The 18,577-nt window shown below is 46.4% G+C and overlaps 1 long non-coding RNA gene across 1 annotated transcript; it reads left to right on the forward strand.

Moving 5' to 3' along the window:
- The first annotated feature begins 3,111 nt into the window (after positions 1 to 3,111).
- LOC123279923 (uncharacterized) lies at positions 3,112 to 6,925 on the forward strand. The gene is made up of 3 exons (XR_006518355.2): positions 3,112 to 3,280; positions 3,773 to 3,850; positions 6,656 to 6,925. It is a non-coding gene; the product is annotated as an uncharacterized lncRNA (long non-coding RNA).
- The last annotated feature ends 11,652 nt before the right edge of the window (positions 6,926 to 18,577 follow it).

Below are 18,577 nucleotides of genomic sequence, written 5' to 3' on the forward strand. Positions count from 1 at the left end.
GTGTTTTCTCCTGTTTTTCCCTTCTGAGGCCCCCATTCCTGTGAGTACCAGCTCTGTGCTCTCTTGCCTCAGAGAAAGTTTGAGGTTGGAATTCCTGCGGTTTTGTTTTCAAAAGCCTGAGGGCATGAGGGAGAATCCAGTTAAACCTGCGCAGGAAAGTCCCCTCTAAAAGGAGAGTCTCTCTGCCTTGGAGGAGAGTCTAACTGTAGGGTCCCCTGGTCCTGCCTCCCTCCCTGCCAGCATCCCATGCACACACGGACCTCGGAGGACCAGCCATCACTGCACCAAGAGGTGGCACTTTGGCCCAAGCTTCCCCAACAGCCACAACAGTCCCCACGCCACAAAGGTGGCACAAAGGTGGCAGAGGAGAGGGCCTTAAAGGACCACAAAGAGAGAGACACAAAGGGACCATGGCAGTGACCTGTGTGGTCAGGTGACTGATGCCTTCCTGGGGCCCTGAGATGGCTCAGCTCTGCTTGTGAGCCCAGAACCTTGACACAGCCTCCAGCGGGAAGCCCCAAGAATGACAAGTTGATTCTCCACCAGCCCTTTGAAAAGTGCAGAGAGAAGCAAAGTTAACTATGGAGTTAGAAGTGAAGAAGTGCTAGTATTATTTGGCACTAAACAGGAACGAAGTACTGACACATGCCACAGCAAGGATGGACGGCAAAAGCATGGTCCTAAGTGAAAGAAGTCACTCACGAAAGGCTACATGTTGTGTGATTCCATTTACAGGAAATATCCAGACTAGGCAAGTCTGCAGACAGAAAGTGGATTAGTGGTTTCCCAGGGCTGGGAGAAATAGGGCTGATTACTGAAGAGTTGGTGATTTATTGGAGGAGAGCGATGAAAATGTTCTAAAACTGATTTTGGTGATGGTTCTACAACTCTGTGAATTTGCCAAAGAAAATGAATTTTATCCTTTAAGATATTTTTATTTATTTTTTTGCAGGGGAAGATTCACCCTTCTTTTTCCCCTTCAAAGCCCCAGTACATGGTTGTGTCTAGTTGTAAGTTCTTCTGGTTCTTCTGTGTGAGCCGCTGCCACAGCATGGCTACTGACAGATGAGTGACGTGGTTCTACATCCCAGAACTTGAACCCAGGCCACCAAGGAAGAGTGTGCCGAACTTTAATTGCTAGGCCATCAGGGCTGGTTCAAATTTTCTACTTTAAATGGGTGAATTGTACAGTATGTGAGCCATATCTCAATGAAGCTGTTACCAGAATAAGTAGAGAAATGTGGTGTCTTTTGCACCTGAGCTGTGCACTGAGATTCATAGCCATTTTGTGTGCACGATGGTTTACAAAGTTGTGTTTTAAGGTTGTGTCAAGCCGAGGCGGTAACTCCTGCTCACACACATTGTCCTGGCTCAGGACCCAGTCAGAGAGCCCAGGCACGAGCACTGGGGAAAGAGGAGCCGAGAGCAGAACGGGGGCTCCAGGAACAGGGTGGTGGGCAACAAGTGGTCTTGAGTGTGGGGTCTTGCAACACTCCACAGGGCACCATCTTGGGGACACCAGAGCAAGCAGTGTTCAGAGATGCAGGAGGAGAGCCAACACCAGAGACATCCTCAGCAGGTGGCAGGGCCTCACCTCAGGGCGGGGGTCCAGCAGCAGGAGCACTGCCCCAGCATATGACTGCCGTGCGGGCTGCAGCCCTGGGGAGACCAGGCGAGTTGTCCAGGAAGGACCAGAGGCAGCCGAGCAGGGACCTAATTAGTGTCAATAATAATATAAGTATACAATTGATGTCACTTATGTGTGACAATAGGAAGTATAAACCAGGTAAGTTCTGTAATAACAACAGTAGCAAACCCTATCTGCCAGACCCCATTATATGTACTTTGCATTTTTAAATTTACTAAATCTTCACAACAACCCTCTGAAATAGCTACTGTTATTCTCCCCATTTTACAGATGAGAAAACCAAGTTATACAAGGGGAGTCACTTGACCAAGCTCACTAGTAAGGGCAGAGCTGAGACTAAAACACAGACGGGGTGGTCCCAGGGCCCTCTTAACAACTCGACCCCGCTGCCTTCATGATGGAGGCCCGCTTATTACAGCTGATCAATCAGGACCCTCAGGAACCACAGCTGATGTTGGATCCCCTCAGCATTGAGCTAGAGGACTTCAGAGCCCTTCCCACGGAGGAAGGATTGGTCTGGAGCCTGGGCTGGGCCGAGCCTGCAGGTAGTGGGTAAGTGGTAGCCTCCCTAGGGGAGGCAGAAGGGGACCCCAGCAACTGCTGACCCCCATCCTGCATCTTTCCGCTACACCAAGGGGCTATGAGGCGCACATTATTTTCTTCTTTTACAGATGAGAAAATTGAGGCTCGAAGAGGTTACGCAATTTGGCTGAAGACCCAGTAAGCAACAGAGTCAAGACTGGATCCAGACCTTCTGATCCCAAGATGGAAGCTGGGAGCCGTGTCTTGGAGATGGGCAGGCAACGTCAAACAGCAAGCGAATTGGGGAGCAGAGTTGCAAAATGGAGAAAAACGTGCGCTGGGTGGCCACACTCCAGCTACGCCAATTACCTTGTGATTTTGAAAGAGCTTTCTGAGTCTTAGCATCTTCATCTGTAACACAGGTTTAGTGATAATGATAATGTCCACCTCCTGGAGTTGCTGTGGGAATTAAATGAAACACTGCGTGCAGAAGCTTCTGATGAGGAGCCCAACACACAGTAGGGGTTCTCTGAGTGGTAGCTGTCCTGAGCAGCCATTCCTCGTATCATTCTGCTCAGAGAGGATAAGCTCTGAAGAAACCCAGATCTTTCTCCTGAGCCATTTCACCTCCTGACTCAGAGAACATCAGTGCTGAAAGGAGCATTAGACCTGAATCGAATTCTCTTTTCCAACAGCTGAGAAGATGGAGGGTTGGAGCAGTTACGTGAGTTGCCCAAGGTATTAAACTGTTTACCAGGACAGTGAAACCAGATCTTTCATTTGTACCTTTCAATTTTAAAAAACTGTTAGGAGATAGAAAAGAAGAAAGCTGAAAAAGAAACAAAATTGAGACAACATCAGGCAGCCCTTCAGTGGGTAACTTAGGAACAGGCCTGCCGCACGGCAGAAGAGCAGCTGGCGGTGGCGCTCAGCGGAGTCCCTCCCTGTCAGCGGGAAGCAGGAAGTATTCCTTTCAGATATTCATTCCATATCATCCCGTCCCTCGCCCGCCCATGGTATTGTCTGTACTGAACAAAGGAAACTCGACCTTGGGAGATACACAAGAGAAGTTAACAAAAGGAAGGGAACCGGGATCTCGGGAAGCATATGGTAAGTATGCAATTAGTGTTGGTAAAAGGATCAGAGGCAAAAAAAAAAAAGGGAAAAGTCTTTTTATAATACTTGAGTGGGTTGGCTTCACTTTCTAAAAGACTAGCTGAGAATTGAAAGAAATTAAGAGGCAGGTGTTCAACGGGGATGCAGACTGTTAGAGAAGGTGTATTGAAGTGAGCAGGTAATAAAGAGCTTTGAGAATGAGCCTTGAGGAAAACAAGTGTGTGAGTGCACATGTGCACACATGCATATTTAGCTGAGTGTGCCTGTCTTCCCCTCTGCCGTTAATTTCAGAGCTGCCCTCAAAGGCAAGTTAAACTGTGTCCACTGTGCTATTTACGAGTGTCGGGGGAGGTTCTGGGGCATGACGGGAGAAGCGGTGGGAGTATGATGGGGCAAGGCACTTAAGGATTAAGGAGCAGATTCCAAACCGAAATTGCTGGGTCCACCTGCTACGCATTAATTATGCAACAATTACTGTCTGTTTAGTGTCACTGCTGCATCTTTTAAGAGAACGAAGAACTTTTGGGAAACATTTGACAAATCTACTCACCAAAGAAAGAAAAGGTTAGAATTTTGTATGTTTTTTTTAGCCAACACATACTATTCAAAGAAACTAACTTGACCCCATTTGATAAAAAGACACTGAGTGATTATGGGGCGAAGAAACAGCCTAGACTTCAAAGTTTTTCCAGTGGTGAGAACATGCTCAAGTCCTGTTTGTTATTTTTCAGCACCCAGTGATGTTAACCTGTACACTGTTTTGCAGAGATTTCCATTTTGAGTTAAAGAGGCCCCTGGTACAAATATGTAAAGGAAAACATGCAATTAATATTGTAAACTGCCCACTAACACCATCAGCTGTGACATCATACACTAATAGGATCGATCTTGAAGACCACAGGTCTTCCCGGAGACTCTCCCAACAGGAGGACCTCAAGTGTTATTCTTGTGAAAAGGGAATTGCCCCCAAATTGAGGACAGAAAGTGGACACAAACTACAGATGATGCAGAATTCCTGTGTAAACATGTAGTCACTCTGATGAGAGCTGCCCACATCTTCACCTGTGGCCACAGCTCTGTATGTCCCCACTCATCACCTGCAGGCCAGGGCGTCCGGTCCTCATACAGAAGGGGCTGAAGTCGGTGTTCTGCTCAGCTGGCGGCCGCCTTTTCTTGGGGAGACGTCCTTGGGGACAGCCAGTTTCAGGCTATCTTCTTCTACCTCCGAGTCTTGGAACTTTGATGGTGTTGGTCCTTTCATCTTCACACAACGTTTGCAAGCTCACTGGCAATGCCCTCTGGCCTTCATCTCCCTCAGCTCTTTTCACAGATAGGATTTCAGCTCCGTGGGCAACTGTTAGTGTTTGTCCAGGAGCTGCTGGGTTTACAGGGCTTTACTGGGATTTTCTGTTATATTTACTTATGTGTTTGTCTGTTTACACCATTTTGATCCATGTCAGTCATTTTGGGGAACTTATATTTAGACACACACCCGCAATTAGACTTACGAGCACCGTTTCCATAACGTTTTTCATTAGTCTCTTCCATATTTTAAATTGCCTTGGCCATGTAAAGAAATATTGGATTCTTCCTGAATCTGTACAAATTTTGTCTTTCCGTTTCCAGAGGCCTTGGGAAACTAACACACTGATTCTGAGAATTTCAAACTTCATGAGGTTCCTAGGAGCCGTTAGGGAAGATGTGTTCACTACCGCTGTTCCTTGCAGTTGTAGAATTTCTTTGCCCAGGTTTTCTTTAAAACTTCAGGAAATCAAAAGCCTAAAGGGAAAGATTGGAATGCCTCCAGGACAAGCCATCATGTACAAAATGTTCATTGGGGTTACACAGACCTCCTCAGAATGTCTTAAATCTAACAGCGACTGTACTAGACGTAAGATAACGGGCATACAGCAGGACATTGCTTCTCAAATTTTAATGTGCCTCTAAATCACCCGTGGGACTTGCTAAAATTGAGGAGCACAGGGCACCATCCCCTGAGATACTGGGGTGGAGCCCCCCAAATCTGCCTTTTTAATAAGCGCCGCAGGTGAGCTTGTCGCGGAGGCTCGGTAAACCAGCTGTGGAAAGACCCCAGTTTCTGTGAGAGCCTCAGTTCTCACCGTCTTCACTGGCTCTCCCTTCACTCTCCCACTCCACAGAAACAGCTCTCTTCAAGGCCACCAATGGCCTCCAAGTCCTCGGGTCCACAGTCAATCCTCCGTCCTCCTCTTGCTTGACCTACAGGCAGGATCAACATGGCGGATCACTCTGCCCCTTGAAACACTTTCTTCACTCGGCTCTTGGGGCTCATTGCTCTTGGTCCTTCTCCCTTCCTACTTCCTCTGTCTCAGTCTCCTTTGCTGACCTTATTTTCCTAATTTCTAAACCATGAAGTGCCCCAGGGTTTCAATCCACAGGCCCTTCCACTTCTCAGTCTACACTCACTTTTTCAATATTTTCATCCAGTCCACTGGTTTTAAACACCCTATTAATGCAGGGAATTCCCAAGTCCGTGTGTATAATCCACTCCACTGTCCTGAGCTCCAGACGTGTTTATCCAACTGCCAACTCAGCATCTCCACATGGATGTCTAATTGCATATATTGGACAAAACCCCTGATTTAGACTTGCCATCTCAAAATCTGTTCCTCCACTGGGGTTTTTCAGCTTAATAAGGACGACTCTGTTCTTCCAGTTACCGAGTCCAAAAACCTCAGTCATCACTTTCTTCACCTTCCACATTGAAACCATCAGCAAATTTCCTACTTGGAAATGAATCCAAATCCAGTCACTTCGTGCCATGTCCCAAACTGTCACCCTGGTCTAAGCCATGGTCTTCGCTCAGGTAGATCAATGCAACAACCCCTAACTGGTCCACTTGCTTCTGCTAATGCCTGCTCCCTGCTCTATTCTCCACACAGCAACAGAGTGACCCTCTTAAAGCACAAGTCAGGTCAAGTCGCTCCCCTCCTCGACACCCTCCACACCCTTCCCAGCTCAAAGTGAAATCCAGAGTCCCCACAATGACCCACATAAAATGCATTATCTAATCTGGGGCCACCTCTCTGACCCCTTCTTGGACCATCCCCCTCAGCCTGGGCACGAGTTTGTCCCTCCGCCTAGAATGCTCTTCTCCTGGATGGCCACATGCTTGCTGCCTCCTTTCCTTTGGGCCTCTGCTCATCGTCATCTCATTCAAGGGGCCTCCCTAACTGTGGTGGGCAGTTTCTAAGATGGTCCCCGTGATCCCCCCTCCTGGTGTTCACACCCATAAATAATCCCCAACACTTGAATGTGGGCTGAATTTAGTGACTTGCTTCTAGCGAATAGAATTAGACAGTGGTTATAGAACGTCCCTTCTGATATTAGGTTACAGAAAGATTGTGGCATCCATCCTGGACACACGGACTCATCCTCTCCCTCGCCGCTCACTCTGAGGGGTGAGCTGCCATACGGAGAGGCCCCCATGGTGGGGACTGACGGAGCTCTCCAGCCAAGAACCAGCAAGGAACTGAGACACTCACTCCAAGAGCCTGAAATGAACTGAATCCTGCCAACTTTTCCAGCCACACTGATGCAACCCCCTGAGAGACCTTGAAGCAGAGACACCAGCTGAGCTGCACCCAGGTTCCCAGCCCACGGAAGCTATACGATAATAAATGTTCGTTGTTTTAAGCACTGTGTTGGGGTGATTTGTTACTAAGCAGTATGTAACTAATACACTGACCGTCCTATAGAACTTCACAGACCCTCCCACCCTCCCCACCTTGTATTTCATCCTCCTCACCCATTCCTTTCTCTAGCACCCATCTCCAAAGCCTTGCAAGTTATACGTTTGTTTGTTTAGCTCTGTCTCTACTACTAAGATGAAAGCTGCATGGGCAGGACATCTGTAGGTTTGTTCATTGCTGCATCCCCAGCACCTAAAACATGTGTGGTGCATAGTAGGCATGCCGTAAGTATTGGTTGAACAAATTGATGAGTCTGAGTGAGGGAAGAGCTTTGTGAAGTGGTGAAAACACAGCTGAACTCACAAGGTTGTGGTGAGTGTACAAGGAGCAAAATAGGTCACACCTCTGGTCCTTAGCAGGCACTTAACAAAGTGAGGTTCTCCCCTCCGAAGAAGCTTTCACCAAATGGCATTGGAACAGACAGAGAACTTTTTCAGACGGGGGGATAGCTCCTTTAAATTGAGATGTAAAACATACTTCAGTGGCCATTTTAACCATGAGTCTCCCCTAGCTCATCCATGTCATTCAGGATGTCTGGGAGCAAACAACACTCCACTTGTACACGAGCCATGCCTTTAGTTTTCTAGATTGTTCTATGACTCCATCTCTTTTCAGCTTTAAGGACTTTGAGTTTGTCACCGAAGTTCTTTCAGACCCTTATGAGCTCTGCATTAGATTCTCACTTGGAGAGTCATTCAGAGAAAAATAAAAAATAGTTCCTCTGCCCCTGTTACTGAACGGCCTCCTAACACCCCACTGTCTTCATAACCGTTGCCAGACAATAAGATAATCCCGAGAGCAATAGCAATTATTACCGTTTCAAAACCATTGTGCAGTTTCCTCTGAGCCGAAATGGTCGGGTTATATGATCTTCAATTATGGACTAACACTGTTCTCCAGCAGGAAGCAGCGTAAGCGGATCATTTCTGCAGAACAATAATGTTTAAAACTTTAATATTGGCCAAGCAATAGGAGCCATTTTCCTAACAGGATCGAACTCAGAATAAATGGGGTGTCCGACAAGCTGCACTGATGTTCCTTGAATCCCTCAGTGACTGTATTTTCTTCGTTGTTTTATTCCAAATCCAGCCCGGCTCCTGTGACATGAGAGGCACTCAGAAAATGTTGGTGGATTAGACGGATGAAGAGGCAGATGAGAGAGTCGTTATGAGCCCCTGGTGAGCGTCTCTTTGTCTCGTAAGCGCCTGATCTGTGCACCTGGGTCTGGCATCCTGGGAGGTCACCTCTTTCCTGCCTGAGTCACCTGATGGCCTCAGTCGCCTTGGTGGTTAAAAAAGACTCGACTTTCAAATCCTGGCCTGCCACTTCCTACGTGAATGACGTTGCTCCTGTTGCTTAACCGCTGTCAGACTCAGTTTCCCCTCATCGGTAAAACTGGTGTATCACATTCACCTCATAGGGTCATGAAAAGGAGTAGATTAGCTAACATGCAAAATACCAGTAACAGACACACCGAGGCCGTCAATATATGATCGCCCCAACGCCACAAAAGGCAGAGCAATGGGGTAGGAAGAAATCAATGGTTTAATGTCATCGTATCAAAAAACCCGAAAGTTTCCCTACTTCTTAAATTTCCTGTTACCTGGGAGTCAAGTAATACCATTTACTTATTTACCTAGTTCCTAGTTACCTGCATTCTATTACTTGCAACACCGAGCCCTGACTATGTTGCCTGGGGTAAGGCCAGGCTGTTGTCACAAGGAGACCCAACAGTAACGCAGGGGCTTAAAGAGGTCAGAGTTCATTTCTCCCTCATGTAGTAGCAGGCAGATGTTCCACGTGGGCAGGCAGCTGTGCTCCATGTGTTCATTTAGAGACCCAGGTTCTTCCCAAGTCGTCGCTCTGCCAGCCCTATGGTCTTGTCCTCATCTCCACAGTCAAGGCGGGGTGTTTTGGGTTCAGCTTGTAGGAAGGGGAAGCAGCAAGGGGGTCATGTCCCAGAGCAGAATATGTCACACGGCCCTTCCATTAGCAGGGAATTAGTCCCTTGGCCACATCTAACAGCAAGACAGACTTAGAGATGTCACTAGCCATGTGCCAGCTACATGTCTATTACCACAAAAGAGAACAAGAATGGACTTTGGTGGACTGCTGGCCATCTGAGCCACACTGACCTTTATAGGACCCATTTTACAGAGGAGAAGAGTAAGTCTGAGAAAACGTGCCTGGGGTCTCGTAACCAGTGAGTGCCAGAGCCCATCACAAGGCGGTCCTCACTGCCCCTCTCTGCACAGGGCAGGCTCTTCCTGCTCCTCCACGTCTGCAGTTATCCCCTCTGCAATCCCAGCTCTTGAAAAAGCATCACCCACCAGAAGCAACACACAGGGCAAGGGTTGCTAACCCTGCTCTGTCAGGCGCCTGGTTCCCCACAAAGATCGCCAGCTTCCTCCTTCACTCCCGACCAGGACTGACTTTGTCCTCTCCAGGGGAGGAGGTGTGGCCGCAAGGACCAAGGTGACTGCCCCGGGTCTGGCACACAGAAGAGGTCTGCATAGTGAGCTCCAGCTGACCAACTGAGACAAACTGAGGACAGAAGCAGGGAGAGGACGAGTGGCTCCCGAAGGAGCAGGGAAAATGCATAAATGGAGGCTAGACGGCCACTGAAGTCAATAATAAGAGAGGCAGAAAGGAAAAGTTGAGGATGTGGTATAGATTGGGTGAATTTGAGTCATTTCAGATTTAATCTGCATCAGAGCATTTCTCTCATCAAAAAGATTTTTTGTTTACTAATTTGAATTGGTAGTGCATCTCCCAAAAGAAAAGAAGGGGTACAAAGTAAAAGAAGAAAAATCCTCTCTCCCTCCCTATGCCCCAGGCAGCCAACTCCCTCCACCGAGGATTGGAACATTACTAATTTCTTGGATATCCTCTCGGACGTGTTTCACGTTTATACAAGCAAACACACAGGTATCTAGTATAAGTATCCTTTCTCTCCTCTTTTGTTAGCCAATTTTCTGCACCTTAATTTTTTTCACTTAACAAAATATCTTGGAGATCTTTCAGTGTGTGCACTTAAAGAGTATCCTCATTTCTTACAGCTGCATCGTCTTCCATTATATGGATATGCCATCATTCATTTAACTAATCCATTATTGATGGATACTCAGGTTGTTTCCAGTCTCTTGTATTACAAACAATGCTGCAATGATGACCCTCTGAACTTGTCCTTCCCTATGTGTGGGAATAAATCTGTAGCATAAATTCCTAGAACTGGCTTTGATGATTTTGGAGGATTTTCCCAAATAACCATGGATCAGGTTGTACCAATTTATTTCCCCACCTGTCACGTATGAGAGCGCCTGTCTCCTCTCTCATCAACATATTGTGTTGCTAATTTTTCTATCATTGCCAATCTAATACATGAAAAATGGGAGTCTGTGTAAATTTAATTTCTATTTCTCTTATTATGAAAGCAGCTACCTTTTAATATGTTTAAGAACTATTTGTATTTCCTTTTCTGTGAATTTTTTATGCCCACATTTTTTTCTTGGGCCATTGGTCTTTCTCTTACGGTTTGTAGGTGCTTTCTATGTATAAAGGAAATTAGCCCTCATCTATTAAATGAGTCACAAATATTTCCCCTTTTTATAACTATCTTTTGACTCTGCTTGTGACGGGTTTTGCACTGCAGAAAAGCATTCCTTTTATTCACTCCCTGAAGCCTCTCATTTAACTGCGAGGATCTCCTTGAACAAGCTAAATGTTGCTGCGCCCGTCGGGAAGGAGCACCGATTCAGGAGCACTTCACTCTTGATGGTTCTTCTCCTGTTTGATTCCAACCTTAATTGATCCCTGATAATGACATCGTCCCAGAACTCACCCTACGAACAAAATGAAACTTATAACCATGACTTCCAGCAGGAACAGAGCAAAGGAAGCCACATTTCCTGCCCTTTGGCCTCCCAGCTAAGCCAGAGAGGAAAATGCTCTGAAAATCCCCAGAGAATGTCATTGACACATCAGCTTTCGTTCTTTCTGAAGCGACTTCCCACGTACAGTTCAATGATAAGAGTCCTCCTGGGTCGTTATCTGATGAATGGGCCTGGGCTGAAGAAGTCTGGGTCTGTGGGCAGGTTGTTAGATGGACAGGAGAAGAGGATAAAGAAGAGGAGGAAATGAATAACAGACATCTGCTGTAATGGGGCGTTTCATAGTGGGGATGACATTGCTCTGCCACAGGTGGGCAGATAGAGCTCCCCACGCAAGGGAGCCTGGACCACTTCTCAGAAGGCCATGCGTCCGTCTCAGCGTGAATTCCAGGCCCCCAGAGATGGTGACAGCCGGGGTGGAGGAGGAGTGAGGCCCTGCTCAGGGTCTGGGAAGGAATGTAAGCAGCACTTCTCCAAGGTCACCAAGAAAATGTGCTGAGGCAGCCTTGGAGAAGATTCTGGTTCCTTCTGCTTTCTCAGCCTGACCCACGGCCATTACTGAAACCCCCCCTTCTGTCTGAGGGGATTCCGACTCTGCCTTGCTGGACATTTCTGCACCCCCGATGCGGGAGCAGCCTTGGACTCTGCAGTTGCCCTGCCGCCTCTCCCTGCCTGGCCCCTTCCCCGGGCTGTGCCGCACCGGGCAGGGCGCTCCCCAGGCCTGGGCTTCTGCCTGGCTTCCTGGCCCGCTCCGGCGCCTGCTCTGCTGGAGCGCTGCCCTGAACTTCAGCCTCCTTGGCAAGGGCGCTGACAGTCCAGCTGGCCCCCAGCCACCATCCTGTTCCTCTCAGCAACCAGCCAGTGTCCTGTTTCACCCGGATGGTTCCCCTAAGACCTGCGCTGCTCTCCCTTCCTGACCACCAATTTTGTGGGTTTCTATTCTCCGGTGTGCAGTTTGGCCCTGCTGTGCCCCCTCCCTCCACTAGGTGGGACCCCACAGACATCCGTACCAGCTCGATCAAGCCCAGGTGCACTGCACAGGATCGCCAACCCCGCCGCTTTGAACAGGACTGTGTTTATTACTTAGGTAACAAAAAGTCCAGAGATGGGATGAGTCCAGGCTCGAGGTGTCAGGCAGGACATAGGTCTCATCTCTCTGCTCTGCCATCCCCCCACATTGTTCACGCGGCTCACAAGATGGGCGCAGCAGCTCTAGGCAATGAGTGGTGGGCTGGAGTCGGCTCGCATAGGCTCCCGAGAGCCAGTTGCTGAATTTGCCAGCCGGTTGTAGAGCTATTGGTAGCTTGAAATCAACCATCGTGAAAGAATTTACACCACAGAAGTTGAAACAGGCAAACACTACAGATAAGGGCTTTTTGTTTTGGGGGAGCAGGTTAACACGGCATTGCATCCTCACATGATAATGTCTAGAGACAGAAAGGGTCTATTTCTCAAATGCATTTCTTTTGAAGAGCAAAGGAGCTTCTGGAAGCCTTAGAGAAGATGCCCACCCTGCCTCCTTGGCCTGATTGTGTCATCTGCCCATGTGTCGACCACAGACTGGGAAATGGGTAGGCTGATGGCAACACCCCTGAGGCATAGTGGGCACGTAATATCCGAAAACCAGGGTTCTCTTAGCCGGAAATGAGGCAGGAGATGGCCTTTGGGTGAGCCATGAGCAGGGCTTATCATACGTGCACACACACACCCATCCACCCAGCCATCCAGATCTTCTCTCTGCCCTGGCCCACCGTGGAGGTGCCAGCAGGTTTCAGGCCTGTGGATCATGACAGCTGAGATATCTGCCAGACTACCTCACTCGAACAGTCAAAGACAACGAATCACCGAGAGCCCGTTTTCCCAGGTTCTAGGCCTGCAGTTTACCCAAGGGGTTCAAAAAACCCTGGCTTCTTTTAAGCACTATCAAATGAATAAAAATTGTCCTCTGTTTCCACTGGATAATGCTTTTGCTATCAAGAAATTCCTATTCAAGAAGGATTAAATGTTAGCCAGGAAGAGAATTACATTCATTTTTATATGTTGACATGCAATTTAAACTGAGTTAAATAAATATAAGACTAGATCCTGTTAAGCAGTACACTCAAAATTAACTTTTCTCAATTCAGGCGTAACCTAATCCTGGTCTTCTCTCCCACTTGAGTTGACCATGAGCTACAACTCCCCTGAATGGAGTCGGTCCCTCTGAAGGCTTGTCTAAGGTTGCACACTTTCAGTGATGCTGTCAAGCATCCGGCTCCATGCTGTCTTCACTGTGGCTTTCATCGCCCCCAGGAGGGGACCTCAAGCCTGCTCTCTGATAATTCCAAGAAAGTGTCTGAATTGCCCTTCTCTGCGTCCCATCCAACTTCTTGTGCCTTTTCCCTTCTATTAATGAAAAGAGAAATAGAAAGCTTCTGACCACACGTGCCTGTGTTTGCCATGAAGAGTTCGGCTTAAACATGTAAAACTTGTGTACAAGCCTCTGTGGAACAGAAAAAGAAGTACAACGCTTGGTCCTTAGCTTCTGAGAGCTGACAGTCTGGTTGGAGAGGTGACACATGAAGCTAGCGGGCCTTACAAGTGAAAAACACCATGGAGTTTTCGGAAAAGGAGCGAGCACTCCCCGGTAGCTGGTTAGGAATTGTGTTTTCTTTACTTATGTTTCCCACTATTTTATTATGAAATTTTCAGACATAGAGAAAAGTTGAAAGAACAGTAAAATGAACATCATGATTCCATCAGTTAGATGTGACCACTGTTAATAGTCTGCCATCTTATCAAAGTATTTCGCTGTACACTGTAAAGGAGCCTGCAGTAATTATAACTTCATTCTAAATGCTTCAGCACGGAGCTCTTTAAACAGGACATTTGCCTAAAAACCACAATACCTTTATCATATCTAAGGATATTGGCAATAATTCTTTAATAGCATCTAAAATCCAGTCAATATTAAAATTTTCCCAATTGTTCCCCCAAAAATTATAACTAATTTTTACAAACCAGATTCATATATTGTATTTGGTAGTTACATCTCTTTAGCTTATTTTAACCTAGAAGAGAATTCCTACTTTTTTTTTTTTTTTTAATGATATTGACCTTTGAAGACACCAGACCAGTTGTCTTGTAAGTGGTCCCAAATTCTGGGTTTGTCTGATTGTTGTCTCAATGTATTGTTTAACTTGTTTTCCTAGCCTTGGTGTCCTGCTAAAAGAAAGGCCTGATTAGATTCAGGCGGAATCGGTCAGCCTGACGGGAAGCAGACGGCAGCCTCGCAGAGTTTACCTGAAGGGCGTTAAGTGAAGGGACTACTCACAGCCGTGCAGGAGGGCGGAGGGGAACAATTGGGAAAATTTTAATATTGACTGGATGGAGAAAGGCACCGAGTGGGTTTATAAGGGCAAATGGAGAGGAACCAACATACAGCTTAAATGTTTTTGGCTAGAATGCCTCATAGGTCATGCTGTGAATTTCAGGTTGCGTCACGTCTGGAGAAACGACAGTGAGGTTGTCTCACCATCAGCAAAGCCCAGTTTCCCCACTCGGTTAAGGTGACGGCTCCCAGATCTCACCACTGAGGTGGAAAGGTACATTCTTACTTTCACAATCAGTAAGTAACCCGAGGGGGGACCCTTTGGCATCATGGGAACATTCTTTTGCCCCAAACTTTTCACATAGTCATTTCAGCATCCATTGATGATTCTTCTGAATCAACTATTTCTTTGGGGGTTGCAAAATGTTGGTTTTTCTAGTTCTTTCATTCCATATTTGGTTAAACCAGGTAAAATTTTATAGATTAAAGATAGTTGAGTATCAACAATTTCATAGGGTTCAATTTAAAACCTTTGTTACCTAGCATTCTCTGGGGAAGAAGTCTTTCTCTCCTCAACCAGGGAAAAACTCCAATTCCTCCTACAAAGACGGGGTAAATGTCTACTTCCTTTTCTTTATAGACCCATCATCAGAGTAAGAGTCAGCAGCCACCAGTGAGGAGCCAGCCGCTCCTTCTCCTGCTCTGCTTCTTCTCCTGCTCCTCCTCCTCCTTTCTCTCTCTCTCTCTCTCTCTCTCTCTCTTCATTTTTTCCTGTTAATGCCTAAATTATTCCACGTTTAGCCAGTGGGAGCTCCTTCAAGCTGACTCCTTGACAGGCCGTGTTAGTCTCGGAGGGTTTCCTTTCTTTCTGGAACTATGGGATGTCCCAGGCCCACCAGGCTGCTATGTTTCCCTTCCCCAGGTCTTCCCCGAAGAGCCTTGGCTCAGTTTAGTGAAAATGATATTTAGTGCAACATCCATGCACTGGGTGTGCTCGTTACTGCTGAGGTCTCATTGCTTCCAGGCTCTTAGGGTGGACAGAGCCCATACATGCACACACACACACACTCCTTACGCGAGAGTGCACATTACCGTTTCCGATTCAAATTTAGCATTATGGGGTGGTCAGGGGCAGCTGTGAAGGACAAGGATTTGAGCTGGCCTCAGGGGGTATGTACAATATCTGAAAAAAAAATAATTTTTCTGTAATATAATCGTATTTCCAAAGAAAAACAAAACTAGAAAATAAAGAGAATAAATTACCTATAATCTCACCCTTCTAACACAGTCATTTTTAATATTTTTATATCAGTTCTTGGTGGTTAGGATTTTAGTAGGGAGAGAGATGAAGGGGTGGGGGGAGAGTCCACAGAGGAGGGTTCAGGACTTGAAATAGAAAGTTTATGGGCACATGGCTCATTTCCAGGCCTCAGTTCACACTGTACTTTCTGGGTGCATGACCGTCCCCCATCCCTGCCTATCAAAATCACATTGGTCCTTGGGAACGCAGCTCTGTAGCTTCCCCTGGCTCCCCCAGCACGCGTGCCTGGGCCCAGCTACAGTACATCTCTGTGGACTTTGTTCCACTTCTCGCTGGAGACCTTTTAGAGGTTTTTGTGGCCTCTGTTATCTCCTAACCAGTTTTCATGCCCCTTGAAGTTAGGACCACCAAGTCTGGTGGTCTTTGCACTCTCCAAGCTCTTTGCTCAGCAGCTCACGGTACAAGGCTGTCAGTAAACATTTGCTACGCTCAGCTGAGTTGTGGAGCGTCCTAAGTGAGCCTAACATGTTTGCACCACGTTGTGCAGACTCCCTGTTCCCGTTCTTTTCCCAGGTTGGAGAAAACGCTCCCTTCACGAGCATCTTTCACCCTAGTTATTTACTGTGAGACCTGGGGCTTATGCTGTTTCCAATTGTGAACATTTACTCAAGGTCACTTTCGACAACTCTTTAATACTTCAATTTACTTTTAACGCTGCTTCTAATTTTCAAATAATAATTTTAAACACCTTTAAGTGGAATATTTTAGCTCTTAAACAGACATCTCAAGTACTCCGCATTTGCATGTAGAAATGTCGTTAGACTGAGAGGTGTGAAAGAAACTGGAATGTTTACAAAGGAAGTGGGCCCGCAAAGAAAGGCAGCCTGCTGACGCCCTTTAAGCTCGCAGGATAGAGGCAGACAAGTACATTATTATGAGACCTGGAGGTCCCCTCAGCTCCAGGATCTTAATTGAGCTGTATAAATTTACACAGTCCCAACTGTCTCGTGGTGAAACTGAATAGGTTTGGATCTAAACCTCATTATTGGCAAATAGTAAGTTCAGTAATAATTGACAACAGAGAGATCCGCTGGCCTCCGTTTCCTTTTCCATGAGACAAGGGAGTTGAGTTGATTCATCTCCGTGGTCAGGAAGCACTGCAACTGCCCAAGTCTCCTGGGCGTCTGTTCTAGTTCAAGTGCATGTTTCCTATGGTTGGACTGAGAATAATTTTGGGATCCTAAATCTTCCTAGTAGCTGATAAATTTTTCCAAAGAACAAATTTAGTTTTATTGAGTACTTTTAGATTCCTAACAGAAGTATTATAGTCAAGGAAAAGGAAAAGGGGCAGACATTGAAAGACCACTGGACATGGATTGGAACCCCAGCTCTCCCACTTACAAGCTATATGACCTTAGGCAATTTACTTACCTCAATATCTGCATCTCCAATTAAATAACAGCTACCTCCTCATACCCATTAGGATGGCTACTGTCACAAAAACAGAAAATAAAACTGCTGGTAATGATATGGAAAGACTGCAACCCTTGTGCACTCTTGGTAGGAATGTAAAATGGTATAGCCACTGCGGAAAACAGTGTGGCAGTCCCTCAAAAAATTAAAAATAGAATTGCTATATAACCCAGCAATTCCATTTTTGGGTGTATACTCAAAAGAATTGAAAGCAAGTTCACAGCAGCATTGCTCACAAGAGCTAAAATGTGGAAGCAACCCAAGTGTCCATCGATGGGTAAACGGATAAGCAAAATGTGGTCTATACCTATATGGAATACTATTCAGCCTTTAAAAGGAAGGAAATTCTGACATATGTTACAACATGGGTGAGTCTTGAGGACATTTGACAATGTCACAAAGTTACAAATACTGTATGATTCCACTTATATGAGGGCTCAAAGTCATCAAAATCATAGAGACAGAAAGTAGAATCATCACTGGCAGGGGCTGGAGGGAGCGGGGAATGGGGAGTCAGTGTTTAATGGGCAGAGAGTTTCAGTTTTGTAAGAGGAAAGAGATCTGGAGATGGACGGTGGCAATGGTTGCACAATATGAACGTACTTAATACCACTAAACTGTACACTTAAAAATGGTTACAGGGGGCTGGCCCGGTGGCGCAGCTGTTAAGTTCACACGTTCTGCTTCCCGGCGGCCCAGGGTTCACCGGTTCGGATCCCGGGTGCAGACATGGCACCGCTTGGCAAGCCATGCTGTGGTAGGCGTCCCACATATAAAGTAGAGGAAGATGGGCATGGATGCTAGCTCAGGGCCAGCCTTCCTCAGCAAAAAGAGGAGGACTGGTAGTAGTTAGCTCAGGGCCAATCTTCCTCAAAAAAAATAAATAAATAAAAATAAAATAAAAATGGTCACAATGGTAAAGTTTATATTACGTATATTTTACTAGAATTTTCAAAATTAGGAAAAAATTAAATGATTTCCATCTGTGGCATTGTTATGAGAGTAAAACTAGATTACATGGTGAAGGCCCCTGGCACACCACCTGGCACGTGGTGGGCCATGTACAAACACTTTTTGACCCTCCCGTTAGTATAGTTCTGCCGGAAAGAGGTAGTTGGGATTCCCAGGTCAGACAGCCCAATGTGCTCATTAAGGTTGAGCTCATTCTTGGTTGTCAACATCAGAAATCTACTCTGGCTAACTTAAGCCAAAAGGAAATTTACTAGAAAGATATAGGAGAGTTCACAAAGTCAAAGGGAAGGCTGGGGAGCCAGGCCCGGCTGAGGACAAAAAGTAATGCCACGTCAGAGTCTATGTAGCAGGAATATTGCAATAGTCTACACAGAGTGTCGTCACTGGAATAAGTGAGCTCCAACTGTTTTCAGTCTCACATTGTCACTGATCAAGACTCAGGTTCCAGGGGGAGTACCCATCCAGGTTCACTCAGGTCTGACACCTTCCCCTTGGCTAGGGGTGATCAGGGCTTCTTAATGAGTGCAACTGGTAAGAGACACGCCATTTCCCAAAAGGAAGACATCAATGTCATCACCAAAAAACAGTGAATAGATACAGGACTGACGAAATTAAAAAGTAAAAAATAAAAATGTCCACTAATCACCAACACAT

This window comes from Equus asinus, chromosome 22 (genome assembly GCF_041296235.1).
Source record: "Equus asinus isolate D_3611 breed Donkey chromosome 22, EquAss-T2T_v2, whole genome shotgun sequence".
Lineage (NCBI taxonomy): Eukaryota > Metazoa > Chordata > Mammalia > Perissodactyla > Equidae > Equus > Equus asinus.